General features: G+C 54.6%; 33 non-coding genes across 33 annotated transcripts; 11 read left to right on the top strand and 22 right to left on the bottom strand.

Moving 5' to 3' along the window:
- Nucleotides 1–116: 116 nt before the first annotated feature.
- TRNAE-CUC (transfer RNA glutamic acid (anticodon CUC)) lies at nucleotides 117–188 on the bottom strand. The gene has a single exon. It is a non-coding gene; the product is annotated as a tRNA-Glu (tRNA).
- Nucleotides 189–1,078: 890 nt separating this feature from the next.
- TRNAL-UAA (transfer RNA leucine (anticodon UAA)) lies at nucleotides 1,079–1,161 on the top strand. Its single transcript has one exon. It is a non-coding gene; the product is annotated as a tRNA-Leu (tRNA).
- Nucleotides 1,162–2,076: 915 nt separating this feature from the next.
- Nucleotides 2,077–2,148, bottom strand: TRNAE-CUC (transfer RNA glutamic acid (anticodon CUC)). Its single transcript has one exon. It is a non-coding gene; the product is annotated as a tRNA-Glu (tRNA).
- A 340-nt stretch (nucleotides 2,149–2,488) lies between these two features.
- Nucleotides 2,489–2,560, bottom strand: TRNAE-CUC (transfer RNA glutamic acid (anticodon CUC)). The gene has a single exon. It is a non-coding gene; the product is annotated as a tRNA-Glu (tRNA).
- Nucleotides 2,561–3,454: 894 nt separating this feature from the next.
- On the top strand, nucleotides 3,455–3,537 carry TRNAL-UAA (transfer RNA leucine (anticodon UAA)). The gene has a single exon. It is a non-coding gene; the product is annotated as a tRNA-Leu (tRNA).
- A 915-nt stretch (nucleotides 3,538–4,452) lies between these two features.
- On the bottom strand, nucleotides 4,453–4,524 carry TRNAE-CUC (transfer RNA glutamic acid (anticodon CUC)). The gene has a single exon. It is a non-coding gene; the product is annotated as a tRNA-Glu (tRNA).
- Nucleotides 4,525–4,864: 340 nt separating this feature from the next.
- On the bottom strand, nucleotides 4,865–4,936 carry TRNAE-CUC (transfer RNA glutamic acid (anticodon CUC)). Its single transcript has one exon. It is a non-coding gene; the product is annotated as a tRNA-Glu (tRNA).
- An 890-nt stretch (nucleotides 4,937–5,826) lies between these two features.
- TRNAL-UAA (transfer RNA leucine (anticodon UAA)) lies at nucleotides 5,827–5,909 on the top strand. The gene has a single exon. It is a non-coding gene; the product is annotated as a tRNA-Leu (tRNA).
- A 904-nt stretch (nucleotides 5,910–6,813) lies between these two features.
- On the bottom strand, nucleotides 6,814–6,885 carry TRNAE-CUC (transfer RNA glutamic acid (anticodon CUC)). Its single transcript has one exon. It is a non-coding gene; the product is annotated as a tRNA-Glu (tRNA).
- A 340-nt stretch (nucleotides 6,886–7,225) lies between these two features.
- Nucleotides 7,226–7,297, bottom strand: TRNAE-CUC (transfer RNA glutamic acid (anticodon CUC)). Its single transcript has one exon. It is a non-coding gene; the product is annotated as a tRNA-Glu (tRNA).
- An 894-nt stretch (nucleotides 7,298–8,191) lies between these two features.
- Nucleotides 8,192–8,274, top strand: TRNAL-UAA (transfer RNA leucine (anticodon UAA)). The gene has a single exon. It is a non-coding gene; the product is annotated as a tRNA-Leu (tRNA).
- Nucleotides 8,275–9,189: 915 nt separating this feature from the next.
- Nucleotides 9,190–9,261, bottom strand: TRNAE-CUC (transfer RNA glutamic acid (anticodon CUC)). The gene has a single exon. It is a non-coding gene; the product is annotated as a tRNA-Glu (tRNA).
- Nucleotides 9,262–9,601: 340 nt separating this feature from the next.
- On the bottom strand, nucleotides 9,602–9,673 carry TRNAE-CUC (transfer RNA glutamic acid (anticodon CUC)). Its single transcript has one exon. It is a non-coding gene; the product is annotated as a tRNA-Glu (tRNA).
- An 890-nt stretch (nucleotides 9,674–10,563) lies between these two features.
- Nucleotides 10,564–10,646, top strand: TRNAL-UAA (transfer RNA leucine (anticodon UAA)). Its single transcript has one exon. It is a non-coding gene; the product is annotated as a tRNA-Leu (tRNA).
- Nucleotides 10,647–11,550: 904 nt separating this feature from the next.
- TRNAE-CUC (transfer RNA glutamic acid (anticodon CUC)) lies at nucleotides 11,551–11,620 on the bottom strand. Its single transcript has one exon. It is a non-coding gene; the product is annotated as a tRNA-Glu (tRNA).
- A 340-nt stretch (nucleotides 11,621–11,960) lies between these two features.
- Nucleotides 11,961–12,032, bottom strand: TRNAE-CUC (transfer RNA glutamic acid (anticodon CUC)). The gene has a single exon. It is a non-coding gene; the product is annotated as a tRNA-Glu (tRNA).
- An 894-nt stretch (nucleotides 12,033–12,926) lies between these two features.
- On the top strand, nucleotides 12,927–13,009 carry TRNAL-UAA (transfer RNA leucine (anticodon UAA)). The gene has a single exon. It is a non-coding gene; the product is annotated as a tRNA-Leu (tRNA).
- A 1,324-nt stretch (nucleotides 13,010–14,333) lies between these two features.
- Nucleotides 14,334–14,405, bottom strand: TRNAE-CUC (transfer RNA glutamic acid (anticodon CUC)). Its single transcript has one exon. It is a non-coding gene; the product is annotated as a tRNA-Glu (tRNA).
- An 890-nt stretch (nucleotides 14,406–15,295) lies between these two features.
- TRNAL-UAA (transfer RNA leucine (anticodon UAA)) lies at nucleotides 15,296–15,378 on the top strand. Its single transcript has one exon. It is a non-coding gene; the product is annotated as a tRNA-Leu (tRNA).
- A 915-nt stretch (nucleotides 15,379–16,293) lies between these two features.
- On the bottom strand, nucleotides 16,294–16,365 carry TRNAE-CUC (transfer RNA glutamic acid (anticodon CUC)). The gene has a single exon. It is a non-coding gene; the product is annotated as a tRNA-Glu (tRNA).
- A 340-nt stretch (nucleotides 16,366–16,705) lies between these two features.
- Nucleotides 16,706–16,777, bottom strand: TRNAE-CUC (transfer RNA glutamic acid (anticodon CUC)). Its single transcript has one exon. It is a non-coding gene; the product is annotated as a tRNA-Glu (tRNA).
- Nucleotides 16,778–17,667: 890 nt separating this feature from the next.
- Nucleotides 17,668–17,750, top strand: TRNAL-UAA (transfer RNA leucine (anticodon UAA)). The gene has a single exon. It is a non-coding gene; the product is annotated as a tRNA-Leu (tRNA).
- A 904-nt stretch (nucleotides 17,751–18,654) lies between these two features.
- Nucleotides 18,655–18,726, bottom strand: TRNAE-CUC (transfer RNA glutamic acid (anticodon CUC)). Its single transcript has one exon. It is a non-coding gene; the product is annotated as a tRNA-Glu (tRNA).
- Nucleotides 18,727–19,066: 340 nt separating this feature from the next.
- Nucleotides 19,067–19,138, bottom strand: TRNAE-CUC (transfer RNA glutamic acid (anticodon CUC)). Its single transcript has one exon. It is a non-coding gene; the product is annotated as a tRNA-Glu (tRNA).
- Nucleotides 19,139–20,032: 894 nt separating this feature from the next.
- TRNAL-UAA (transfer RNA leucine (anticodon UAA)) lies at nucleotides 20,033–20,115 on the top strand. Its single transcript has one exon. It is a non-coding gene; the product is annotated as a tRNA-Leu (tRNA).
- Nucleotides 20,116–21,019: 904 nt separating this feature from the next.
- Nucleotides 21,020–21,091, bottom strand: TRNAE-CUC (transfer RNA glutamic acid (anticodon CUC)). Its single transcript has one exon. It is a non-coding gene; the product is annotated as a tRNA-Glu (tRNA).
- Nucleotides 21,092–21,431: 340 nt separating this feature from the next.
- Nucleotides 21,432–21,503, bottom strand: TRNAE-CUC (transfer RNA glutamic acid (anticodon CUC)). Its single transcript has one exon. It is a non-coding gene; the product is annotated as a tRNA-Glu (tRNA).
- Nucleotides 21,504–22,397: 894 nt separating this feature from the next.
- Nucleotides 22,398–22,480, top strand: TRNAL-UAA (transfer RNA leucine (anticodon UAA)). Its single transcript has one exon. It is a non-coding gene; the product is annotated as a tRNA-Leu (tRNA).
- A 904-nt stretch (nucleotides 22,481–23,384) lies between these two features.
- On the bottom strand, nucleotides 23,385–23,456 carry TRNAE-CUC (transfer RNA glutamic acid (anticodon CUC)). Its single transcript has one exon. It is a non-coding gene; the product is annotated as a tRNA-Glu (tRNA).
- A 340-nt stretch (nucleotides 23,457–23,796) lies between these two features.
- Nucleotides 23,797–23,868, bottom strand: TRNAE-CUC (transfer RNA glutamic acid (anticodon CUC)). Its single transcript has one exon. It is a non-coding gene; the product is annotated as a tRNA-Glu (tRNA).
- Nucleotides 23,869–24,762: 894 nt separating this feature from the next.
- Nucleotides 24,763–24,845, top strand: TRNAL-UAA (transfer RNA leucine (anticodon UAA)). Its single transcript has one exon. It is a non-coding gene; the product is annotated as a tRNA-Leu (tRNA).
- A 904-nt stretch (nucleotides 24,846–25,749) lies between these two features.
- On the bottom strand, nucleotides 25,750–25,821 carry TRNAE-CUC (transfer RNA glutamic acid (anticodon CUC)). The gene has a single exon. It is a non-coding gene; the product is annotated as a tRNA-Glu (tRNA).
- A 340-nt stretch (nucleotides 25,822–26,161) lies between these two features.
- On the bottom strand, nucleotides 26,162–26,233 carry TRNAE-CUC (transfer RNA glutamic acid (anticodon CUC)). The gene has a single exon. It is a non-coding gene; the product is annotated as a tRNA-Glu (tRNA).
- Nucleotides 26,234–26,538: the final 305 nt, after the last annotated feature.

The raw sequence follows: 26,538 nt of genomic DNA, 5'->3' as shown, positions 1-26,538 counted from the left end.
GCGCTGAGGGCACTTCCTCCATTTTGTGCACGCAAATCTGCATCTGGGAGCAAGATTTCCGGTCGCCAGTTAACTGCATTGCTGTAAATAAAAATGTCAGTTGTTAAAAGAGCTCCTTCCCTGACCGGGAATCGAACCCGGGCCGCGGCGGTGAGAGCGCCGAATCCTAACCACTAGACCACCAGGGACGGTGGGTGCACCCCGTTGCGTGTCGCTCAGATGGTGGCGTCCGAGTCCAAAGGCTGAGGGCCTCTGCTACAATGGGCACCAGTGCCTGCAGGTCTTCGGGGGCCGTTTCTGCTAATAAATAAAGAAATAAAGAAAGAAAGAAAGAAAGAAAGAAAACAAAAACACTTGTGATGGTCTGCGAAAAGGGGAGCTTAGAGATTGAAGACAGCATCACTTTGGGAACGTTTGCGCTTTCACTTCCAAGCGCTGATATTCCTGTCTTGCTCTCCTGAAAGGACAGCCTTCCTCGCTATGAGCTTTTGTGGGTCAGTGCTGAAGCTCCCCCTAGAGGCTGCCGCTGAAGATGCACACTCACAACTAACCCTCCTTAGGAGAACTGCTTCGTGGGAGAGCACGTTTATTAAAAGGCGGCAGGCCATGATTGCCTGCGAGACACAGCAGGGTTACCATGCAGAGTTCAAAGGGGGCTTTGCTTGTACAGCAAGTGCCGGAGGGCAAGAAGGGATGACATAGGAGCTGCCCTTTTTTCGGGCTCGCACACCAAGGCCTGCACCAGCCTTCGAGGCTCAGCCTGCCTCTGGACTGCCCTAGACCACCTTTACTCAAAGCACACACTCTGGTCGGGGACTCGAAGCCAGGCCCGTGGCAGTGAAAGCACCAAATCCTCACCACTAGGCCACCGGGGAAACGACTGCAGCACCCGGGAGGTTTCCGCAACCGTACTTGCAGTCAGCTGGAGGCTATTGTAATGCTGTTAAGTGAGAGACGTTTGCCGCTCGCAAGCCAATTCCATCCAACCTCCTGCAGGGGGCACTCTGGGCTGGTTTTCCACTTGTTCGCCTGCTGCTGAAACAGCAAAGATTCAATTCGAAGCCCTTTGCAGCAGCTCACCAGGATGGCCGAGTGGTTAAGGCGTTGGACTTAAGATCCAATGGACAAGTGTCCGCGTGGGTTCGAGCCCCACTCCTGGTACAGGTTTTTACTCTTCTTACCTAAATGCGGCAGCAGCTTCGCACAAGCCCTTTCCTGCTGTCTGTAGGCAGTGCCCCTACCTCAAAGCCCTGAGGCTTGAGTTCACCTGAAAAGAGCAACAAGGAATCGTTGCCCGTAGACTCTTTTCCTGGAAAACCTTTGCATTTTTGTACCATGTCCCTCGCATCCCAAGCTTAAGCCGCCAAAGTTGGCAGAGCTTGTGCAACCCCGCCAACAGCCCTACCACCCCAAAAGAAAATTGGGCAGGGATTCCCGCCTCCGCTTCCTCACGGCTTCCGAAACGGGCTTCCAAACGGGCGATGCCCTGACGGGTCAGCCAGTCACCGTCTAGGCCCGGTACACCCCTGTGAATAATAGAGCGTCCAACCTCAAATCAGGCTACAGGGCCCTTCAGCCCATAGAAGGAGAACCTGTCAACAAACGGGGCGAGGGCAATGCTCGGGCCCCTTGCGAAGCCTTTGCCAAGCTCCAAAGGCTGCACTTTCCCAGCAGACCACAGCTCTGTATGCAAATCAAGCAGCTACGACCCCTCCCTCCCCTGCTTTTCTCCTCCAAACCGGTACGCAACCATTTCTGCAGCCCTCTGCCCCAGGGTCCCGGGCAAGGTCTTGGTCTGATGAGGCTAGGGATGGTGGGCGAGCTCGGCTTTGGCAGGGCGACAGGACTAATATTTTCTCTACAGCTTTGGAAGAAAGAAAGCTTCCTTTTTGGGGCACAGGCCCACTTCTAGCGGCGACAGCTTCCGGTAAGGGACCATGCTGAAAAGATGCTTGGAGTTACCGCCAGGGGAGCCACGCCGCTATTGCCTGTGAGTGAAGCTACATTTGAAAGAAATATTTTTTGAGACGCAGTTGTTTGAATTTCTGTAAAAATGTCATTCAGTAAAAGCCTCTCTTCCCTGACCGGGAATCGAACCCGGGCCGCGGCGGTGAGAGCGCCGAATCCTAACCACTAGACCACCAGGGAGACCGCTGGACAGCTCGGGAAGGCCGGGCAGTGGTGTCCGAGTGCACAATGCCTGCAGGTGCCTCAAAGGCCAGTCCATTGGGGGACTGGGAAGAGAGGGGGAGGGCCGAGCAGATAGGTTCTCTCCAGCGGTGAAAAAGGAAGCTGCCTTTTTTGCGTCAAGGGCAGTCTTTCCGCAGCGACAGGAGAATGAATGGGACTCTGCCATAAACACGTTTTGCGTCGCGCTGAGGGCACTTCCTCCATTTTGTGCACGCAAATCTGCATCTGGGAGCAAGATTTCCGGTCGCCAGTTAACTGCATTGCTGTAAATAAAAATGTCAGTTGTTAAAAGAGCTCCTTCCCTGACCGGGAATCGAACCCGGGCCGCGGCGGTGAGAGCGCCGAATCCTAACCACTAGACCACCAGGGACGGTGGGTGCACCCCGTTGCGTGTCGCTCAGATGGTGGCGTCCGAGTCCAAAGGCTGAGGGCCTCTGCTACAATGGGCACCAGTGCCTGCAGGTCTTCGGGGGCCGTTTCTGCTAATAAATAAATAAATAAAGAAATAAAGAAAGAAAGAAAGAAAGAAAACAAAAACACTTGTGATGGTCTGCGAAAAGGGGAGCTTAGAGATTGAAGACAGCATCACTTTGGGAACGTTTGCGCTTTCACTTCCAAGCGCTGATATTCCTGTCTTGCTCTCCTGAAAGGACAGCCTTCCTCGCTATGAGCTTTTGTGGGTCAGTGCTGAAGCTCCCCCTAGAGGCTGCCGCTGAAGATGCACACTCACAACTAACCCTCCTTAGGAGAACTGCTTCGTGGGAGAGCACGTTTATTAAAAGGCGGCAGGCCATGATTGCCTGCGAGACACAGCAGGGTTACCATGCAGAGTTCAAAGGGGGCTTTGCTTGTACAGCAAGTGCCGGAGGGCAAGAAGGGATGACATAGGAGCTGCCCTTTTTTCGGGCTCGCACACCAAGGCCTGCACCAGCCTTCGAGGCTCAGCCTGCCTCTGGACTGCCCTAGACCACCTTTACTCAAAGCACACACTCTGGTCGGGGACTCGAAGCCAGGCCCGTGGCAGTGAAAGCACCAAATCCTCACCACTAGGCCACCGGGGAAACGACTGCAGCACCCGGGAGGTTTCCGCAACCGTACTTGCAGTCAGCTGGAGGCTATTGTAATGCTGTTAAGTGAGAGACGTTTGCCGCTCGCAAGCCAATTCCATCCAACCTCCTGCAGGGGGCACTCTGGGCTGGTTTTCCACTTGTTCGCCTGCTGCTGAAACAGCAAAGATTCAATTCGAAGCCCTTTGCAGCAGCTCACCAGGATGGCCGAGTGGTTAAGGCGTTGGACTTAAGATCCAATGGACAAGTGTCCGCGTGGGTTCGAGCCCCACTCCTGGTACAGGTTTTTACTCTTCTTACCTAAATGCGGCAGCAGCTTCGCACAAGCCCTTTCCTGCTGTCTGTAGGCAGTGCCCCTACCTCAAAGCCCTGAGGCTTGAGTTCACCTGAAAAGAGCAACAAGGAATCGTTGCCCGTAGACTCTTTTCCTGGAAAACCTTTGCATTTTTGTACCATGTCCCTCGCATCCCAAGCTTAAGCCGCCAAAGTTGGCAGAGCTTGTGCAACCCCGCCAACAGCCCTACCACCCCAAAAGAAAATTGGGCAGGGATTCCCGCCTCCGCTTCCTCACGGCTTCCGAAACGGGCTTCCAAACGGGCGATGCCCTGACGGGTCAGCCAGTCACCGTCTAGGCCCGGTACACCCCTGTGAATAATAGAGCGTCCAACCTCAAATCAGGCTACAGGGCCCTTCAGCCCATAGAAGGAGAACCTGTCAACAAACGGGGCGAGGGCAATGCTCGGGCCCCTTGCGAAGCCTTTGCCAAGCTCCAAAGGCTGCACTTTCCCAGCAGACCACAGCTCTGTATGCAAATCAAGCAGCTACGACCCCTCCCTCCCCTGCTTTTCTCCTCCAAACCGGTACGCAACCATTTCTGCAGCCCTCTGCCCCAGGGTCCCGGGCAAGGTCTTGGTCTGATGAGGCTAGGGATGGTGGGCGAGCTCGGCTTTGGCAGGGCGACAGGACTAATATTTTCTCTACAGCTTTGGAAGAAAGAAAGCTTCCTTTTTGGGGCACAGGCCCACTTCTAGCGGCGACAGCTTCCGGTAAGGGACCATGCTGAAAAGATGCTTGGAGTTACCGCCAGGGGAGCCACGCCGCTATTGCCTGTGAGTGAAGCTACATTTGAAAGAAATATTTTTTGAGACGCAGTTGTTTGAATTTCTGTAAAAATGTCATTCAGTAAAAGCCTCTCTTCCCTGACCGGGAATCGAACCCGGGCCGCGGCGGTGAGAGCGCCGAATCCTAACCACTAGACCACCAGGGAGACCGCTGGACAGCTCGGGAAGGCCGGGCAGTGGTGTCCGAGTGCACAATGCCTGCAGGTGCCTCAAAGGCCAGTCCATTGGGGGACTGGGAAGAGAGGGGGAGGGCCGAGCAGATAGGTTCTCTCCAGCGGTGAAAAAGGAAGCTGCCTTTTTTGCGTCAAGGGCAGTCTTTCCGCAGCGACAGGAGAATGAATGGGACTCTGCCATAAACACGTTTTGCGTCGCGCTGAGGGCACTTCCTCCATTTTGTGCACGCAAATCTGCATCTGGGAGCAAGATTTCCGGTCGCCAGTTAACTGCATTGCTGTAAATAAAAATGTCAGTTGTTAAAAGAGCTCCTTCCCTGACCGGGAATCGAACCCGGGCCGCGGCGGTGAGAGCGCCGAATCCTAACCACTAGACCACCAGGGACAGTGGGTGCACCCCGTTGCGTGTCGCTCAGATGGTGGCGTCCGAGTCCAAAGGCTGAGGGCCTCTGCTACAATGGGCACCAGTGCCTGCAGGTCTTCGGGGGCCGTTTCTGCTAATAAATAAAGAAATAAAGAAAGAAAGAAAGAAAGAAAGAAAACAAAAACACTTGTGATGGTCTGCGAAAAGGGGAGCTTAGAGATTGAAGACAGCATCACTTTGGGAACGTTTGCGCTTTCACTTCCAAGCGCTGATATTCCTGTCTTGCTCTCCTGAAAGGACAGCCTTCCTCGCTATGAGCTTTTGTGGGTCAGTGCTGAAGCTCCCCCTAGAGGCTGCCGCTGAAGATGCACACTCACAACTAACCCTCCTTAGGAGAACTGCTTCGTGGGAGAGCACGTTTATTAAAAGGCGGCAGGCCATGATTGCCTGCGAGACACAGCAGGGTTACCATGCAGAGTTCAAAGGGGGCTTTGCTTGTACAGCAAGTGCCGGAGGGCAAGAAGGGATGACATAGGAGCTGCCCTTTTTTCGGGCTCGCACACCAAGGCCTGCACCAGCCTTCGAGGCTCAGCCTGCCTCTGGACTGCCCTAGACCACCTTTACTCAAAGCACACACTCTGGTCGGGGACTCGAAGCCAGGCCCGTGGCAGTGAAAGCACCAAATCCTCACCACTAGGCCACCGGGGAAACGACTGCAGCACCCGGGAGGTTTCCGCAACCGTACTTGCAGTCAGCTGGAGGCTATTGTAATGCTGTTAAGTGAGAGACGTTTGCCGCTCGCAAGCCAATTCCATCCAACCTCCTGCAGGGGGCACTCTGGGCTGGTTTTCCACTTGTTCGCCTGCTGCTGAAACAGCAAAGATTCAATTCGAAGCCCTTTGCAGCAGCTCACCAGGATGGCCGAGTGGTTAAGGCGTTGGACTTAAGATCCAATGGACAAGTGTCCGCGTGGGTTCGAGCCCCACTCCTGGTACAGGTTTTTACTCTTCTTACCTAAATGCGGCAGCAGCTTCGCACAAGCCCTTTCCTGCTGTCTGTAGGCAGTGCCCCTACCTCAAAGCCCTGAGGCTTGAGTTCACCTGAAAAGAGCAACAAGGAATCGTTGCCCGTAGACTCTTTTCCTGGAAAACCTTTGCATTTTTGTACCATGTCCCTCGCATCCCAAGCTTAAGCCGCCAAAGTTGGCAGAGCTTGTGCAACCCCGCCAACAGCCCTACCACCCCAAAAGAAAATTGGGCAGGGATTCCCGCCTCCGCTTCCGAAACGGGCTTCCAAACGGGCGATGCCCTGACGGGTCAGCCAGTCACCGTCTAGGCCCGGTACACCCCTGTGAATAATAGAGCGTCCAACCTCAAATCAGGCTACAGGGCCCTTCAGCCCATAGAAGGAGAACCTGTCAACAAACGGGGCGAGGGCAATGCTCGGGCCCCTTGCGAAGCCTTTGCCAAGCTCCAAAGGCTGCACTTTCCCAGCAGACCACAGCTCTGTATGCAAATCAAGCAGCTACGACCCCTCCCTCCCCTGCTTTTCTCCTCCAAACCGGTACGCAACCATTTCTGCAGCCCTCTGCCCCAGGGTCCCGGGCAAGGTCTTGGTCTGATGAGGCTAGGGATGGTGGGCGAGCTCGGCTTTGGCAGGGCGACAGGACTAATATTTTCTCTACAGCTTTGGAAGAAAGAAAGCTTCCTTTTTGGGGCACAGGCCCACTTCTAGCGGCGACAGCTTCCGGTAAGGGACCATGCTGAAAAGATGCTTGGAGTTACCGCCAGGGGAGCCACGCCGCTATTGCCTGTGAGTGAAGCTACATTTGAAAGAAATATTTTTTGAGACGCAGTTGTTTGAATTTCTGTAAAAATGTCATTCAGTAAAAGCCTCTCTTCCCTGACCGGGAATCGAACCCGGGCCGCGGCGGTGAGAGCGCCGAATCCTAACCACTAGACCACCAGGGAGACCGCTGGACAGCTCGGGAAGGCCGGGCAGTGGTGTCCGAGTGCACAATGCCTGCAGGTGCCTCAAAGGCCAGTCCATTGGGGGACTGGGAAGAGAGGGGGAGGGCCGAGCAGATAGGTTCTCTCCAGCGGTGAAAAAGGAAGCTGCCTTTTTTGCGTCAAGGGCAGTCTTTCCGCAGCGACAGGAGAATGAATGGGACTCTGCCATAAACACGTTTTGCGTCGCGCTGAGGGCACTTCCTCCATTTTGTGCACGCAAATCTGCATCTGGGAGCAAGATTTCCGGTCGCCAGTTAACTGCATTGCTGTAAATAAAAATGTCAGTTGTTAAAAGAGCTCCTTCCCTGACCGGGAATCGAACCCGGGCCGCGGCGGTGAGAGCGCCGAATCCTAACCACTAGACCACCAGGGACGGTGGGTGCACCCCGTTGCGTGTCGCTCAGATGGTGGCGTCCGAGTCCAAAGGCTGAGGGCCTCTGCTACAATGGGCACCAGTGCCTGCAGGTCTTCGGGGGCCGTTTCTGCTAATAAATAAATAAATAAAGAAATAAAGAAAGAAAGAAAGAAAGAAAACAAAAACACTTGTGATGGTCTGCGAAAAGGGGAGCTTAGAGATTGAAGACAGCATCACTTTGGGAACGTTTGCGCTTTCACTTCCAAGCGCTGATATTCCTGTCTTGCTCTCCTGAAAGGACAGCCTTCCTCGCTATGAGCTTTTGTGGGTCAGTGCTGAAGCTCCCCCTAGAGGCTGCCGCTGAAGATGCACACTCACAACTAACCCTCCTTAGGAGAACTGCTTCGTGGGAGAGCACGTTTATTAAAAGGCGGCAGGCCATGATTGCCTGCGAGACACAGCAGGGTTACCATGCAGAGTTCAAAGGGGGCTTTGCTTGTACAGCAAGTGCCGGAGGGCAAGAAGGGATGACATAGGAGCTGCCCTTTTTTCGGGCTCGCACACCAAGGCCTGCACCAGCCTTCGAGGCTCAGCCTGCCTCTGGACTGCCCTAGACCACCTTTACTCAAAGCACACACTCTGGTCGGGGACTCGAAGCCAGGCCCGTGGCAGTGAAAGCACCAAATCCTCACCACTAGGCCACCGGGGAAACGACTGCAGCACCCGGGAGGTTTCCGCAACCGTACTTGCAGTCAGCTGGAGGCTATTGTAATGCTGTTAAGTGAGAGACGTTTGCCGCTCGCAAGCCAATTCCATCCAACCTCCTGCAGGGGGCACTCTGGGCTGGTTTTCCACTTGTTCGCCTGCTGCTGAAACAGCAAAGATTCAATTCGAAGCCCTTTGCAGCAGCTCACCAGGATGGCCGAGTGGTTAAGGCGTTGGACTTAAGATCCAATGGACAAGTGTCCGCGTGGGTTCGAGCCCCACTCCTGGTACAGGTTTTTACTCTTCTTACCTAAATGCGGCAGCAGCTTCGCACAAGCCCTTTCCTGCTGTCTGTAGGCAGTGCCCCTACCTCAAAGCCCTGAGGCTTGAGTTCACCTGAAAAGAGCAACAAGGAATCGTTGCCCGTAGACTCTTTTCCTGGAAAACCTTTGCATTTTTGTACCATGTCCCTCGCATCCCAAGCTTAAGCCGCCAAAGTTGGCAGAGCTTGTGCAACCCCGCCAACAGCCCTACCACCCCAAAAGAAAATTGGGCAGGGATTCCCGCCTCCGCTTCCTCACGGCTTCCGAAACGGGCTTCCAAACGGGCGATGCCCTGACGGGTCAGCCAGTCACCGTCTAGGCCCGGTACACCCCTGTGAATAATAGAGCGTCCAACCTCAAATCAGGCTACAGGGCCCTTCAGCCCATAGAAGGAGAACCTGTCAACAAACGGGGCGAGGGCAATGCTCGGGCCCCTTGCGAAGCCTTTGCCAAGCTCCAAAGGCTGCACTTTCCCAGCAGACCACAGCTCTGTATGCAAATCAAGCAGCTACGACCCCTCCCTCCCCTGCTTTTCTCCTCCAAACCGGTACGCAACCATTTCTGCAGCCCTCTGCCCCAGGGTCCCGGGCAAGGTCTTGGTCTGATGAGGCTAGGGATGGTGGGCGAGCTCGGCTTTGGCAGGGCGACAGGACTAATATTTTCTCTACAGCTTTGGAAGAAAGAAAGCTTCCTTTTTGGGGCACAGGCCCACTTCTAGCGGCGACAGCTTCCGGTAAGGGACCATGCTGAAAAGATGCTTGGAGTTACCGCCAGGGGAGCCACGCCGCTATTGCCTGTGAGTGAAGCTACATTTGAAAGAAATATTTTTTGAGACGCAGTTGTTTGAATTTCTGTAAAAATGTCATTCAGTAAAAGCCTCTCTTCCCTGACCGGGAATCGAACCCGGGCCGCGGCGGTGAGAGCGCCGAATCCTAACCACTAGACCACCAGGGAGACCGCTGGACAGCTCGGGAAGGCCGGGCAGTGGTGTCCGAGTGCACAATGCCTGCAGGTGCCTCAAAGGCCAGTCCATTGGGGGACTGGGAAGAGAGGGGGAGGGCCGAGCAGATAGGTTCTCTCCAGCGGTGAAAAAGGAAGCTGCCTTTTTTGCGTCAAGGGCAGTCTTTCCGCAGCGACAGGAGAATGAATGGGACTCTGCCATAAACACGTTTTGCGTCGCGCTGAGGGCACTTCCTCCATTTTGTGCACGCAAATCTGCATCTGGGAGCAAGATTTCCGGTCGCCAGTTAACTGCATTGCTGTAAATAAAAATGTCAGTTGTTAAAAGAGCTCCTTCCCTGACCGGGAATCGAACCCGGGCCGCGGCGGTGAGAGCGCCGAATCCTAACCACTAGACCACCAGGGACAGTGGGTGCACCCCGTTGCGTGTCGCTCAGATGGTGGCGTCCGAGTCCAAAGGCTGAGGGCCTCTGCTACAATGGGCACCAGTGCCTGCAGGTCTTCGGGGGCCGTTTCTGCTAATAAATAAAGAAATAAAGAAAGAAAGAAAGAAAGAAAGAAAACAAAAACACTTGTGATGGTCTGCGAAAAGGGGAGCTTAGAGATTGAAGACAGCATCACTTTGGGAACGTTTGCGCTTTCACTTCCAAGCGCTGATATTCCTGTCTTGCTCTCCTGAAAGGACAGCCTTCCTCGCTATGAGCTTTTGTGGGTCAGTGCTGAAGCTCCCCCTAGAGGCTGCCGCTGAAGATGCACACTCACAACTAACCCTCCTTAGGAGAACTGCTTCGTGGGAGAGCACGTTTATTAAAAGGCGGCAGGCCATGATTGCCTGCGAGACACAGCAGGGTTACCATGCAGAGTTCAAAGGGGGCTTTGCTTGTACAGCAAGTGCCGGAGGGCAAGAAGGGATGACATAGGAGCTGCCCTTTTTTCGGGCTCGCACACCAAGGCCTGCACCAGCCTTCGAGGCTCAGCCTGCCTCTGGACTGCCCTAGACCACCTTTACTCAAAGCACACACTCTGGTCGGGGACTCGAAGCCAGGCCCGTGGCAGTGAAAGCACCAAATCCTCACCACTAGGCCACCGGGGAAACGACTGCAGCACCCGGGAGGTTTCCGCAACCGTACTTGCAGTCAGCTGGAGGCTATTGTAATGCTGTTAAGTGAGAGACGTTTGCCGCTCGCAAGCCAATTCCATCCAACCTCCTGCAGGGGGCACTCTGGGCTGGTTTTCCACTTGTTCGCCTGCTGCTGAAACAGCAAAGATTCAATTCGAAGCCCTTTGCAGCAGCTCACCAGGATGGCCGAGTGGTTAAGGCGTTGGACTTAAGATCCAATGGACAAGTGTCCGCGTGGGTTCGAGCCCCACTCCTGGTACAGGTTTTTACTCTTCTTACCTAAATGCGGCAGCAGCTTCGCACAAGCCCTTTCCTGCTGTCTGTAGGCAGTGCCCCTACCTCAAAGCCCTGAGGCTTGAGTTCACCTGAAAAGAGCAACAAGGAATCGTTGCCCGTAGACTCTTTTCCTGGAAAACCTTTGCATTTTTGTACCATGTCCCTCGCATCCCAAGCTTAAGCCGCCAAAGTTGGCAGAGCTTGTGCAACCCCGCCAACAGCCCTACCACCCCAAAAGAAAATTGGGCAGGGATTCCCGCCTCCGCTTCCGAAACGGGCTTCCAAACGGGCGATGCCCTGACGGGTCAGCCAGTCACCGTCTAGGCCCGGTACACCCCTGTGAATAATAGAGCGTCCAACCTCAAATCAGGCTACAGGGCCCTTCAGCCCATAGAAGGAGAACCTGTCAACAAACGGGGCGAGGGCAATGCTCGGGCCCCTTGCGAAGCCTTTGCCAAGCTCCAAAGGCTGCACTTTCCCAGCAGACCACAGCTCTGTATGCAAATCAAGCAGCTACGACCCCTCCCTCCCCTGCTTTTCTCCTCCAAACCGGTACGCAACCATTTCTGCAGCCCTCTGCCCCAGGGTCCCGGGCAAGGTCTTGGTCTGATGAGGCTAGGGATGGTGGGCGAGCTCGGCTTTGGCAGGGCGACAGGACTAATATTTTCTCTACAGCTTTGGAAGAAAGAAAGCTTCCTTTTTGGGGCACAGGCCCACTTCTAGCGGCGACAGCTTCCGGTAAGGGACCATGCTGAAAAGATGCTTGGAGTTACCGCCAGGGGAGCCACGCCGCTATTGCCTGTGAGTGAAGCTACATTTGAAAGAAATATTTTTTGAGACGCAGTTGTTTGAATTTCTGTAAAAATGTCATTCAGTAAAAGCCTCTCTTCCCTGACCGGGAATCGAACCCGGGCCGCGGCGGTGAGAGCGCAATCCTAACCACTAGACCACCAGGGAGACCGCTGGACAGCTCGGGAAGGCCGGGCAGTGGTGTCCGAGTGCACAATGCCTGCAGGTGCCTCAAAGGCCAGTCCATTGGGGGACTGGGAAGAGAGGGGGAGGGCCGAGCAGATAGGTTCTCTCCAGCGGTGAAAAAGGAAGCTGCCTTTTTTGCGTCAAGGGCAGTCTTTCCGCAGCGACAGGAGAATGAATGGGACTCTGCCATAAACACGTTTTGCGTCGCGCTGAGGGCACTTCCTCCATTTTGTGCACGCAAATCTGCATCTGGGAGCAAGATTTCCGGTCGCCAGTTAACTGCATTGCTGTAAATAAAAATGTCAGTTGTTAAAAGAGCTCCTTCCCTGACCGGGAATCGAACCCGGGCCGCGGCGGTGAGAGCGCCGAATCCTAACCACTAGACCACCAGGGACGGTGGGTGCACCCCGTTGCGTGTCGCTCAGATGGTGGCGTCCGAGTCCAAAGGCTGAGGGCCTCTGCTACAATGGGCACCAGTGCCTGCAGGTCTTCGGGGGCCGTTTCTGCTAATAAATAAATAAATAAAGAAATAAAGAAAGAAAGAAAGAAAGAAAACAAAAACACTTGTGATGGTCTGCGAAAAGGGGAGCTTAGAGATTGAAGACAGCATCACTTTGGGAACGTTTGCGCTTTCACTTCCAAGCGCTGATATTCCTGTCTTGCTCTCCTGAAAGGACAGCCTTCCTCGCTATGAGCTTTTGTGGGTCAGTGCTGAAGCTCCCCCTAGAGGCTGCCGCTGAAGATGCACACTCACAACTAACCCTCCTTAGGAGAACTGCTTCGTGGGAGAGCACGTTTATTAAAAGGCGGCAGGCCATGATTGCCTGCGAGACACAGCAGGGTTACCATGCAGAGTTCAAAGGGGGCTTTGCTTGTACAGCAAGTGCCGGAGGGCAAGAAGGGATGACATAGGAGCTGCCCTTTTTTCGGGCTCGCACACCAAGGCCTGCACCAGCCTTCGAGGCTCAGCCTGCCTCTGGACTGCCCTAGACCACCTTTACTCAAAGCACACACTCTGGTCGGGGACTCGAAGCCAGGCCCGTGGCAGTGAAAGCACCAAATCCTCACCACTAGGCCACCGGGGAAACGACTGCAGCACCCGGGAGGTTTCCGCAACCGTACTTGCAGTCAGCTGGAGGCTATTGTAATGCTGTTAAGTGAGAGACGTTTGCCGCTCGCAAGCCAATTCCATCCAACCTCCTGCAGGGGGCACTCTGGGCTGGTTTTCCACTTGTTCGCCTGCTGCTGAAACAGCAAAGATTCAATTCGAAGCCCTTTGCAGCAGCTCACCAGGATGGCCGAGTGGTTAAGGCGTTGGACTTAAGATCCAATGGACAAGTGTCCGCGTGGGTTCGAGCCCCACTCCTGGTACAGGTTTTTACTCTTCTTACCTAAATGCGGCAGCAGCTTCGCACAAGCCCTTTCCTGCTGTCTGTAGGCAGTGCCCCTACCTCAAAGCCCTGAGGCTTGAGTTCACCTGAAAAGAGCAACAAGGAATCGTTGCCCGTAGACTCTTTTCCTGGAAAACCTTTGCATTTTTGTACCATGTCCCTCGCATCCCAAGCTTAAGCCGCCAAAGTTGGCAGAGCTTGTGCAACCCCGCCAACAGCCCTACCACCCCAAAAGAAAATTGGGCAGGGATTCCCGCCTCCGCTTCCTCACGGCTTCCGAAACGGGCTTCCAAACGGGCTTCCAAACGGGCGATGCCCTGACGGGTCAGCCAGTCACCGTCTAGGCCCGGTACACCCCTGTGAATAATAGAGCGTCCAACCTCAAATCAGGCTACAGGGCCCTTCAGCCCATAGAAGGAGAACCTGTCAACAAACGGGGCGAGGGCAATGCTCGGGCCCCTTGCGAAGCCTTTGCCAAGCTCCAAAGGCTGCACTTTCCCAGCAGACCACAGCTCTGTATGCAAATCAAGCAGCTACGACCCCTCCCTCCCCTGCTTTTCTCCTCCAAACCGGTACGCAACCATTTCTGCAGCCCTCTGCCCCAGGGTCCCGGGCAAGGTCTTGGTCTGATGAGGCTAGGGATGGTGGGCGAGCTCGGCTTTGGCAGGGCGACAGGACTAATATTTTCTCTACAGCTTTGGAAGAAAGAAAGCTTCCTTTTTGGGGCACAGGCCCACTTCTAGCGGCGACAGCTTCCGGTAAGGGACCATGCTGAAAAGATGCTTGGAGTTACCGCCAGGGGAGCCACGCCGCTATTGCCTGTGAGTGAAGCTACATTTGAAAGAAATATTTTTTGAGACGCAGTTGTTTGAATTTCTGTAAAAATGTCATTCAGTAAAAGCCTCTCTTCCCTGACCGGGAATCGAACCCGGGCCGCGGCGGTGAACCACTAGACCACCAGGGAGACCGCTGGACAGCTCGGGAAGGCCGGGCAGTGGTGTCCGAGTGCACAATGCCTGCAGGTGCCTCAAAGGCCAGTCCATTGGGGGACTGGGAAGAGAGGGGGAGGGCCGAGCAGATAGGTTCTCTCCAGCGGTGAAAAAGGAAGCTGCCTTTTTTGCCTCAAGGGCAGTCTTTCCGCAGCGACAGGAGAATGAATGGGACTCTGCCATAAACACGTTTTGCGTCGCGCTGAGGGCACTTCCTCCATTTTGTGCACGCAAATCTGCATCTGGGAGCAAGATTTCCGGTCGCCAGTTAACTGCATTGCTGTAAATAAAAATGTCAGTTGTTAAAAGAGCTCCTTCCCTGACCGGGAATCGAACCCGGGCCGCGGCGGTGAGAGCGCCGAATCCTAACCACTAGACCACCAGGGACGGTGGGTGCACCCCGTTGCGTGTCGCTCAGATGGTGGCGTCCGAGTCCAAAGGCTGAGGGCCTCTGCTACAATGGGCACCAGTGCCTGCAGGTCTTCGGGGGCCGTTTCTGCTAATAAATAAAGAAATAAAGAAAGAAAGAAAGAAAGAAAGAAAACAAAAACACTTGTGATGGTCTGCGAAAAGGGGAGCTTAGAGACTGAAGACAGCATCACTTTGGGAACGTTTGCGCTTTCACTTCCAAGCGCTGATATTCCTGTCTTGCTCTCCTGAAAGGACAGCCTTCCTCGCTATGAGCTTTTGTGGGTCAGTGCTGAAGCTCCCCCTAGAGGCTGCCGCTGAAGATGCACACTCACAACTAACCCTCCTTAGGAGAACTGCTTCGTGGGAGAGCACGTTTATTAAAAGGCGGCAGGCCATGATTGCCTGCGAGACACAGCAGGGTTACCATGCAGAGTTCAAAGGGGGCTTTGCTTGTACAGCAAGTGCCGGAGGGCAAGAAGGGATGACATAGGAGCTGCCCTTTTTTCGGGCTCGCACACCAAGGCCTGCACCAGCCTTCGAGGCTCAGCCTGCCTCTGGACTGCCCTAGACCACCTTTACTCAAAGCACACACTCTGGTCGGGGACTCGAAGCCAGGCCCGTGGCAGTGAAAGCACCAAATCCTCACCACTAGGCCACCGGGGAAACGACTGCAGCACCCGGGAGGTTTCCGCAACCGTACTTGCAGTCAGCTGGAGGCTATTGTAATGCTGTTAAGTGAGAGACGTTTGCCGCTCGCAAGCCAATTCCATCCAACCTCCTGCAGGGGGCACTCTGGGCTGGTTTTCCACTTGTTCGCCTGCTGCTGAAACAGCAAAGATTCAATTCGAAGCCCTTTGCAGCAGCTCACCAGGATGGCCGAGTGGTTAAGGCGTTGGACTTAAGATCCAATGGACAAGTGTCCGCGTGGGTTCGAGCCCCACTCCTGGTACAGGTTTTTACTCTTCTTACCTAAATGCGGCAGCAGCTTCGCACAAGCCCTTTCCTGCTGTCTGTAGGCAGTGCCCCTACCTCAAAGCCCTGAGGCTTGAGTTCACCTGAAAAGAGCAACAAGGAATCGTTGCCCGTAGACTCTTTTCCTGGAAAACCTTTGCATTTTTGTACCATGTCCCTCGCATCCCAAGCTTAAGCCGCCAAAGTTGGCAGAGCTTGTGCAACCCCGCCAACAGCCCTACCACCCCAAAAGAAAATTGGGCAGGGATTCCCGCCTCCGCTTCCTCACGGCTTCCGAAACGGGCTTCCAAACGGGCGATGCCCTGACGGGTCAGCCAGTCACCGTCTAGGCCCGGTACACCCCTGTGAATAATAGAGCGTCCAACCTCAAATCAGGCTACAGGGCCCTTCAGCCCATAGAAGGAGAACCTGTCAACAAACGGGGCGAGGGCAATGCTCGGGCCCCTTGCGAAGCCTTTGCCAAGCTCCAAAGGCTGCACTTTCCCAGCAGACCACAGCTCTGTATGCAAATCAAGCAGCTACGACCCCTCCCTCCCCTGCTTTTCTCCTCCAAACCGGTACGCAACCATTTCTGCAGCCCTCTGCCCCAGGGTCCCGGGCAAGGTCTTGGTCTGATGAGGCTAGGGATGGTGGGCGAGCTCGGCTTTGGCAGGGCGACAGGACTAATATTTTCTCTACAGCTTTGGAAGAAAGAAAGCTTCCTTTTTGGGGCACAGGCCCACTTCTAGCGGCGACAGCTTCCGGTAAGGGACCATGCCGAAAAGATGCTTGGAGTTACCGCCAGGGGAGCCACGCCGCTATTGCCTGTGAGTGAAGCTACATTTGAAAGAAATATTTTTTGAGACGCAGTTGTTTGAATTTCTGTAAAAATGTCATTCAGTAAAAGCCTCTCTTCCCTGACCGGGAATCGAACCCGGGCCGCGGCGGTGAGAGCGCCGAATCCTAACCACTAGACCACCAGGGAGACCGCTGGACAGCTCGGGAAGGCCGGGCAGTGGTGTCCGAGTGCACAATGCCTGCAGGTGCCTCAAAGGCCAGTCCATTGGGGGACTGGGAAGAGAGGGGGAGGGCCGAGCAGATAGGTTCTCTCCAGCGGTGAAAAAGGAAGCTGCCTTTTTTGCGTCAAGGGCAGTCTTTCCGCAGCGACAGGAGAATGAATGGGACTCTGCCATAAACACGTTTTGCGTCGCGCTGAGGGCACTTCCTCCATTTTGTGCACGCAAATCTGCATCTGGGAGCAAGATTTCCGGTCGCCAGTTAACTGCATTGCTGTAAATAAAAATGTCAGTTGTTAAAAGAGCTCCTTCCCTGACCGGGAATCGAACCCGGGCCGCAGCGGTGAGAGCGCCGAATCCTAACCACTAGACCACCAGGGACGGTGGGTGCACCCCGTTGCGTGTCGCTCAGATGGTGGCGTCCGAGTCCAAAGGCTGAGGGCCTCTGCTACAATGGGCACCAGTGCCTGCAGGTCTTCGGGGGCCGTTTCTGCTAATAAATAAAGAAATAAAGAAAGAAAGAAAGAAAGAAAGAAAACAAAAACACTTGTGATGGTCTGCGAAAAGGGGAGCTTAGAGATTGAAGACAGCATCACTTTGGGAACGTTTGCGCTTTCACTTCCAAGCGCTGATATTCCTGTCTTGCTCTCCTGAAAGGACAGCCTTCCTCGCTATGAGCTTTTGTGGGTCAGTGCTGAAGCTCCCCCTAGAGGCTGCCGCTGAAGATGCACACTCACAACTAACCCTCCTTAGGAGAACTGCTTCGTGGGAGAGCACGTTTATTAAAAGGCGGCAGGCCATGATTGCCTGCGAGACACAGCAGGGTTACCATGCAGAGTTCAAAGGGGGCTTTGCTTGTACAGCAAGTGCCGGAGGGCAAGAAGGGATGACATAGGAGCTGCCCTTTTTTCGGGCTCGCACACCAAGGCCTGCACCAGCCTTCGAGGCTCAGCCTGCCTCTGGACTGCCCTAGACCACCTTTACTCAAAGCACACACTCTGGTCGGGGACTCGAAGCCAGGCCCGTGGCAGTGAAAGCACCAAATCCTCACCACTAGGCCACCGGGGAAACGACTGCAGCACCCGGGAGGTTTCCGCAACCGTACTTGCAGTCAGCTGGAGGCTATTGTAATGCTGTTAAGTGAGAGACGTTTGCCGCTCGCAAGCCAATTCCATCCAACCTCCTGCAGGGGGCACTCTGGGCTGGTTTTCCACTTGTTCGCCTGCTGCTGAAACAGCAAAGATTCAATTCGAAGCCCTTTGCAGCAGCTCACCAGGATGGCCGAGTGGTTAAGGCGTTGGACTTAAGATCCAATGGACAAGTGTCCGCGTGGGTTCGAGCCCCACTCCTGGTACAGGTTTTTACTCTTCTTACCTAAATGCGGCAGCAGCTTCGCACAAGCCCTTTCCTGCTGTCTGTAGGCAGTGCCCCTACCTCAAAGCCCTGAGGCTTGAGTTCACCTGAAAAGAGCAACAAGGAATCGTTGCCCGTAGACTCTTTTCCTGGAAAACCTTTGCATTTTTGTACCATGTCCCTCGCATCCCAAGCTTAAGCCGCCAAAGTTGGCAGAGCTTGTGCAACCCCGCCAACAGCCCTACCACCCCAAAAGAAAATTGGGCAGGGATTCCCGCCTCCGCTTCCGAAACGGGCTTCCAAACGGGCGATGCCCTGACGGGTCAGCCAGTCACCGTCTAGGCCCGGTACACCCCTGTGAATAATAGAGCGTCCAACCTCAAATCAGGCTACAGGGCCCTTCAGCCCATAGAAGGAGAACCTGTCAACAAACGGGGCGAGGGCAATGCTCGGGCCCCTTGCGAAGCCTTTGCCAAGCTCCAAAGGCTGCACTTTCCCAGCAGACCACAGCTCTGTATGCAAATCAAGCAGCTACGACCCCTCCCTCCCCTGCTTTTCTCCTCCAAACCGGTACGCAACCATTTCTGCAGCCCTCTGCCCCAGGGTCCCGGGCAAGGTCTTGGTCTGATGAGGCTAGGGATGGTGGGCGAGCTCGGCTTTGGCAGGGCGACAGGACTAATATTTTCTCTACAGCTTTGGAAGAAAGAAAGCTTCCTTTTTGGGGCACAGGCCCACTTCTAGCGGCGACAGCTTCCGGTAAGGGACCATGCTGAAAAGATGCTTGGAGTTACCGCCAGGGGAGCCACGCCGCTATTGCCTGTGAGTGAAGCTACATTTGAAAGAAATATTTTTTGAGACGCAGTTGTTTGAATTTCTGTAAAAATGTCATTCAGTAAAAGCCTCTCTTCCCTGACCGGGAATCGAACCCGGGCCGCGGCGGTGAGAGCGCCGAATCCTAACCACTAGACCACCAGGGAGACCGCTGGACAGCTCGGGAAGGCCGGGCAGTGGTGTCCGAGTGCACAATGCCTGCAGGTGCCTCAAAGGCCAGTCCATTGGGGGACTGGGAAGAGAGGGGGAGGGCCGAGCAGATAGGTTCTCTCCAGCGGTGAAAAAGGAAGCTGCCTTTTTTGCGTCAAGGGCAGTCTTTCCGCAGCGACAGGAGAATGAATGGGACTCTGCCATAAACACGTTTTGCGTCGCGCTGAGGGCACTTCCTCCATTTTGTGCACGCAAATCTGCATCTGGGAGCAAGATTTCCGGTCGCCAGTTAACTGCATTGCTGTAAATAAAAATGTCAGTTGTTAAAAGAGCTCCTTCCCTGACCGGGAATCGAACCCGGGCCGCGGCGGTGAGAGCGCCGAATCCTAACCACTAGACCACCAGGGACGGTGGGTGCACCCCGTTGCGTGTCGCTCAGATGGTGGCGTCCGAGTCCAAAGGCTGAGGGCCTCTGCTACAATGGGCACCAGTGCCTGCAGGTCTTCGGGGGCCGTTTCTGCTAATAAATAAATAAATAAAGAAATAAAGAAAGAAAGAAAGAAAGAAAACAAAAACACTTGTGATGGTCTGCGAAAAGGGGAGCTTAGAGATTGAAGACAGCATCACTTTGGGAACGTTTGCGCTTTCACTTCCAAGCGCTGATATTCCTGTCTTGCTCTCCTGAAAGGACAGCCTTCCTCGCTATGAGCTTTTGTGGGTCAGTGCTGAAGCTCCCCCTAGAGGCTGCCGCTGAAGATGCACACTCACAACTAACCCTCCTTAGGAGAACTGCTTCGTGGGAGAGCACGTTTATTAAAAGGCGGCAGGCCATGATTGCCTGCGAGACACAGCAGGGTTACCATGCAGAGTTCAAAGGGGGCTTTGCTTGTACAGCAAGTGCCGGAGGGCAAGAAGGGATGACATAGGAGCTGCCCTTTTTTCGGGCTCGCACACCAAGGCCTGCACCAGCCTTCGAGGCTCAGCCTGCCTCTGGACTGCCCTAGACCACCTTTACTCAAAGCACACACTCTGGTCGGGGACTCGAAGCCAGGCCCGTGGCAGTGAAAGCACCAAATCCTCACCACTAGGCCACCGGGGAAACGACTGCAGCACCCGGGAGGTTTCCGCAACCGTACTTGCAGTCAGCTGGAGGCTATTGTAATGCTGTTAAGTGAGAGACGTTTGCCGCTCGCAAGCCAATTCCATCCAACCTCCTGCAGGGGGCACTCTGGGCTGGTTTTCCACTTGTTCGCCTGCTGCTGAAACAGCAAAGATTCAATTCGAAGCCCTTTGCAGCAGCTCACCAGGATGGCCGAGTGGTTAAGGCGTTGGACTTAAGATCCAATGGACAAGTGTCCGCGTGGGTTCGAGCCCCACTCCTGGTACAGGTTTTTACTCTTCTTACCTAAATGCGGCAGCAGCTTCGCACAAGCCCTTTCCTGCTGTCTGTAGGCAGTGCCCCTACCTCAAAGCCCTGAGGCTTGAGTTCACCTGAAAAGAGCAACAAGGAATCGTTGCCCGTAGACTCTTTTCCTGGAAAACCTTTGCATTTTTGTACCATGTCCCTCGCATCCCAAGCTTAAGCCGCCAAAGTTGGCAGAGCTTGTGCAACCCCGCCAACAGCCCTACCACCCCAAAAGAAAATTGGGCAGGGATTCCCGCCTCCGCTTCCGAAACGGGCTTCCAAACGGGCGATGCCCTGACGGGTCAGCCAGTCACCGTCTAGGCCCGGTACACCCCTGTGAATAATAGAGCGTCCAACCTCAAATCAGGCTACAGGGCCCTTCAGCCCATAGAAGGAGAACCTGTCAACAAACGGGGCGAGGGCAATGCTCGGGCCCCTTGCGAAGCCTTTGCCAAGCTCCAAAGGCTGCACTTTCCCAGCAGACCACAGCTCTGTATGCAAATCAAGCAGCTACGACCCCTCCCTCCCCTGCTTTTCTCCTCCAAACCGGTACGCAACCATTTCTGCAGCCCTCTGCCCCAGGGTCCCGGGCAAGGTCTTGGTCTGATGAGGCTAGGGATGGTGGGCGAGCTCGGCTTTGGCAGGGCGACAGGACTAATATTTTCTCTACAGCTTTGGAAGAAAGAAAGCTTCCTTTTTGGGGCACAGGCCCACTTCTAGCGGCGACAGCTTCCGGTAAGGGACCATGCTGAAAAGATGCTTGGAGTTACCGCCAGGGGAGCCACGCCGCTATTGCCTGTGAGTGAAGCTACATTTGAAAGAAATATTTTTTGAGACGCAGTTGTTTGAATTTCTGTAAAAATGTCATTCAGTAAAAGCCTCTCTTCCCTGACCGGGAATCGAACCCGGGCCGCGGCGGTGAGAGCGCCGAATCCTAACCACTAGACCACCAGGGAGACCGCTGGACAGCTCGGGAAGGCCGGGCAGTGGTGTCCGAGTGCACAATGCCTGCAGGTGCCTCAAAGGCCAGTCCATTGGGGGACTGGGAAGAGAGGGGGAGGGCCGAGCAGATAGGTTCTCTCCAGCGGTGAAAAAGGAAGCTGCCTTTTTTGCGTCAAGGGCAGTCTTTCCGCAGCGACAGGAGAATGAATGGGACTCTGCCATAAACACGTTTTGCGTCGCGCTGAGGGCACTTCCTCCATTTTGTGCACGCAAATCTGCATCTGGGAGCAAGATTTCCGGTCGCCAGTTAACTGCATTGCTGTAAATAAAAATGTCAGTTGTTAAAAGAGCTCCTTCCCTGACCGGGAATCGAACCCGGGCCGCGGCGGTGAGAGCGCCGAATCCTAACCACTAGACCACCAGGGACGGTGGGTGCACCCCGTTGCGTGTCGCTCAGATGGTGGCGTCCGAGTCCAAAGGCTGAGGGCCTCTGCTACAATGGGCACCAGTGCCTGCAGGTCTTCGGGGGCCGTTTCTGCTAATAAATAAATAAATAAAGAAATAAAGAAAGAAAGAAAGAAAGAAAACAAAAACACTTGTGATGGTCTGCGAAAAGGGGAGCTTAGAGATTGAAGACAGCATCACTTTGGGAACGTTTGCGCTTTCACTTCCAAGCGCTGATATTCCTGTCTTGCTCTCCTGAAAGGACAGCCTTCCTCGCTATGAGCTTTTGTGGGTCAGTGCTGAAGCTCCCCCTAGAGGCTGCCGCTGAAGATGCACACTCACAACTAACCCTCCTTAGGAGAACTGCTTCGTGGGAGAGCACGTTTATTAAAAGGCGGCAGGCCATGATTGCCTGCGAGACACAGCAGGGTTACCATGCAGAGTTCAAAGGGGGCTTTGCTTGTACAGCAAGTGCCGGAGGGCAAGAAGGGATGACATAGGAGCTGCCCTTTTTTCGGGCTCGCACACCAAGGCCTGCACCAGCCTTCGAGGCTCAGCCTGCCTCTGGACTGCCCTAGACCACCTTTACTCAAAGCACACACTCTGGTCGGGGACTCGAAGCCAGGCCCGTGGCAGTGAAAGCACCAAATCCTCACCACTAGGCCACCGGGGAAACGACTGCAGCACCCGGGAGGTTTCCGCAACCGTACTTGCAGTCAGCTGGAGGCTATTGTAATGCTGTTAAGTGAGAGACGTTTGCCGCTCGCAAGCCAATTCCATCCAACCTCCTGCAGGGGGCACTCTGGGCTGGTTTTCCACTTGTTCGCCTGCTGCTGAAACAGCAAAGATTCAATTCGAAGCCCTTTGCAGCAGCTCACCAGGATGGCCGAGTGGTTAAGGCGTTGGACTTAAGATCCAATGGACAAGTGTCCGCGTGGGTTCGAGCCCCACTCCTGGTACAGGTTTTTACTCTTCTTACCTAAATGCGGCAGCAGCTTCGCACAAGCCCTTTCCTGCTGTCTGTAGGCAGTGCCCCTACCTCAAAGCCCTGAGGCTTGAGTTCACCTGAAAAGAGCAACAAGGAATCGTTGCCCGTAGACTCTTTTCCTGGAAAACCTTTGCATTTTTGTACCATGTCCCTCGCATCCCAAGCTTAAGCCGCCAAAGTTGGCAGAGCTTGTGCAACCCCGCCAACAGCCCTACCACCCCAAAAGAAAATTGGGCAGGGATTCCCGCCTCCGCTTCCGAAACGGGCTTCCAAACGGGCGATGCCCTGACGGGTCAGCCAGTCACCGTCTAGGCCCGGTACACCCCTGTGAATAATAGAGCGTCCAACCTCAAATCAGGCTACAGGGCCCTTCAGCCCATAGAAGGAGAACCTGTCAACAAACGGGGCGAGGGCAATGCTCGGGCCCCTTGCGAAGCCTTTGCCAAGCTCCAAAGGCTGCACTTTCCCAGCAGACCACAGCTCTGTATGCAAATCAAGCAGCTACGACCCCTCCCTCCCCTGCTTTTCTCCTCCAAACCGGTACGCAACCATTTCTGCAGCCCTCTGCCCCAGGGTCCCGGGCAAGGTCTTGGTCTGATGAGGCTAGGGATGGTGGGCGAGCTCGGCTTTGGCAGGGCGACAGGACTAATATTTTCTCTACAGCTTTGGAAGAAAGAAAGCTTCCTTTTTGGGGCACAGGCCCACTTCTAGCGGCGACAGCTTCCGGTAAGGGACCATGCTGAAAAGATGCTTGGAGTTACCGCCAGGGGAGCCACGCCGCTATTGCCTGTGAGTGAAGCTACATTTGAAAGAAATATTTTTTGAGACGCAGTTGTTTGAATTTCTGTAAAAATGTCATTCAGTAAAAGCCTCTCTTCCCTGACCGGGAATCGAACCCGGGCCGCGGCGGTGAGAGCGCCGAATCCTAACCACTAGACCACCAGGGAGACCGCTGGACAACTCGGGAAGGCCGGGCAGTGGTGTCCGAGTGCACAATGCCTGCAGGTGCCTCAAAGGCCAGTCCATTGGGGGACTGGGAAGAGAGGGGGAGGGCCGAGCAGATAGGTTCTCTCCAGCGGTGAAAAAGGAAGCTGCCTTTTTTGCGTCAAGGGCAGTCTTTCCGCAGCGACAGGAGAATGAATGGGACTCTGCCATAAACACGTTTTGCGTCGCGCTGAGGGCACTTCCTCCATTTTGTGCACGCAAATCTGCATCTGGGAGCAAGATTTCCGGTCGCCAGTTAACTGCATTGCTGTAAATAAAAATGTCAGTTGTTAAAAGAGCTCCTTCCCTGACCGGGAATCGAACCCAGGCCGCGGCGGTGAGAGCGCCGAATCCTAACCACTAGACCACCAGGGACGGTGGGTGCACCCCGTTGCGTGTCGCTCAGATGGTGGCGTCCGAGTCCAAAGGCTGAGGGCCTCTGCTACAATGGGCACCAGTGCCTGCAGGTCTTCGGGGGCCGTTTCTGCTAATAAATAAAGAAATAAAGAAAGAAAGAAAGAAAGAAAGAAAGAAAACAAAAACACTTGTGATGGTCTGCGAAAAGGGGAGCTTAGAGATTGAAGACAGCATCACTTTGGGAACGTTTGCGCTTTCACTTCCAAGCGCTGATATTCCTGTCTTGCTCTCCTGAAAGGACAGCCTTCCTCGCTATGAGCTTTTGTGGGTCAGTGCTGAAGCTCCCCCTAGAGGCTGCCGCTGAAGATGCACACTCACAACTAACCCTCCTTAGGAGAACTGCTTCGTGGGAGAGCACGTTTATTAAAAGGCGGCAGGCCATGATTGCCTGCGAGACACAGCAGGGTTACCATGCAGAGTTCAAAGGGGGCTTTGCTTGTACAGCAAGTGCCGGAGGGCAAGAAGGGATGACATAGGAGCTGCCCTTTTTTCGGGCTCGCACACCAAGGCCTGCACCAGCCTTCGAGGCTCAGCCTGCCTCTGGACTGCCCTAGACCACCTTTACTCAAAGCACACACTCTGGTCGGGGACTCGAAGCCAGGCCCGTGGCAGTGAAAGCACCAAATCCTCACCACTAGGCCACCGGGGAAACGACTGCAGCACCCGGGAGGTTTCCGCAACCGTACTTGCAGTCAGCTGGAGGCTATTGTAATGCTGTTAAGTGAGAGACGTTTGCCGCTCGCAAGCCAATTCCATCCAACCTCCTGCAGGGGGCACTCTGGGCTGGTTTTCCACTTGTTCGCCTGCTGCTGAAACAGCAAAGATTCAATTCGAAGCCCTTTGTAGCAGCTCACCAGGATGGCCGAGTGGTTAAGGCGTTGGACTTAAGATCCAATGGACAAGTGTCCGCGTGGGTTCGAGCCCCACTCCTGGTACAGGTTTTTACTCTTCTTACCTAAATGCGGCAGCAGCTTCGCACAAGCCCTTTCCTGCTGTCTGTAGGCAGTGCCCCTACCTCAAAGCCCTGAGGCTTGAGTTCACCTGAAAAGAGCAACAAGGAATCGTTGCCCGTAGACTCTTTTCCTGGAAAACCTTTGCATTTTTGTACCATGTCCCTCGCATCCCAAGCTTAAGCCGCCAAAGTTGGCAGAGCTTGTGCAACCCCGCCAACAGCCCTACCACCCCAAAAGAAAATTGGGCAGGGATTCCCGCCTCCGCTTCCGAAACGGGCTTCCAAACGGGCGATGCCCTGACGGGTCAGCCAGTCACCGTCTAGGCCCGGTACACCCCTGTGAATAATAGAGCGTCCAACCTCAAATCAGGCTACAGGGCCCTTCAGCCCATAGAAGGAGAACCTGTCAACAAACGGGGCGAGGGCAATGCTCGGGCCCCTTGCGAAGCCTTTGCCAAGCTCCAAAGGCTGCACTTTCCCAGCAGACCACAGCTCTGTATGCAAATCAAGCAGCTACGACCCCTCCCTCCCCTGCTTTTCTCCTCCAAACCGGTACGCAACCATTTCTGCAGCCCTCTGCCCCAGGGTCCCGGGCAAGGTCTTGGTCTGATGAGGCTAGGGATGGTGGGCGAGCTCGGCTTTGGCAGGGCGACAGGACTAATATTTTCTCTACAGCTTTGGAAGAAAGAAAGCTTCCTTTTTGGGGCACAGGCCCACTTCTAGCGGCGACAGCTTCCGGTAAGGGACCATGCTGAAAAGATGCTTGGAGTTACCGCCAGGGGAGCCACGCCGCTATTGCCTGTGAGTGAAGCTACATTTGAAAGAAATATTTTTTGAGACGCAGTTGTTTGAATTTCTGTAAAAATGTCATTCAGTAAAAGCCTCTCTTCCCTGACCGGGAATCGAACCCGGGCCGCGGCGGTGAGAGCGCCGAATCCTAACCACTAGACCACCAGGGAGACCGCTGGACAGCTCGGGAAGGCCGTGCAGTGGTGTCCGAGTGCACAATGCCTGCAGGTGCCTCAAAGGCCAGTCCATTGGGGGACTGGGAAGAGAGGGGGAGGGCCGAGCAGATAGGTTCTCTCCAGCGGTGAAAAAGGAAGCTGCCTTTTTTGCGTCAAGGGCAGTCTTTCCGCAGCGACAGGAGAATGAATGGGACTCTGCCATAAACACGTTTTGCGTCGCGCTGAGGGCACTTCCTCCATTTTGTGCACGCAAATCTGCATCTGGGAGCAAGATTTCCGGTCGCCAGTTAACTGCATTGCTGTAAATAAAAATGTCAGTTGTTAAAAGAGCTCCTTCCCTGACCGGGAATCGAACCCGGGCCGCGGCGGTGAGAGCGCCGAATCCTAACCACTAGACCACCAGGGACGGTGGGTGCACCCCGTTGCGTGTCGCTCAGATGGTGGCGTCCGAGTCCAAAGGCTGAGGGCCTCTGCTACAATGGGCACCAGTGCCTGCAGGTCTTCGGGGGCCGTTTCTGCTAATAAATAAATAAATAAAGAAATAAAGAAAGAAAGAAAGAAAGAAAACAAAAACACTTGTGATGGTCTGCGAAAAGGGGAGCTTAGAGATTGAAGACAGCATCACTTTGGGAACGTTTGCGCTTTCACTTCCAAGCGCTGATATTCCTGTCTTGCTCTCCTGAAAGGACAGCCTTCCTCGCTATGAGCTTT

Source organism: Ambystoma mexicanum, chromosome 5p (assembly GCF_040938575.1).
Source record: "Ambystoma mexicanum isolate Mex_15411 chromosome 5p, UKY_AmexF1_1, whole genome shotgun sequence".
Taxonomy (NCBI): Eukaryota; Metazoa; Chordata; class Amphibia; order Caudata; family Ambystomatidae; genus Ambystoma; species Ambystoma mexicanum.
The sequence above is the reverse complement of the archived record's forward strand: the minus strand, read 5'-3'. Positions and strand labels throughout refer to the sequence as shown.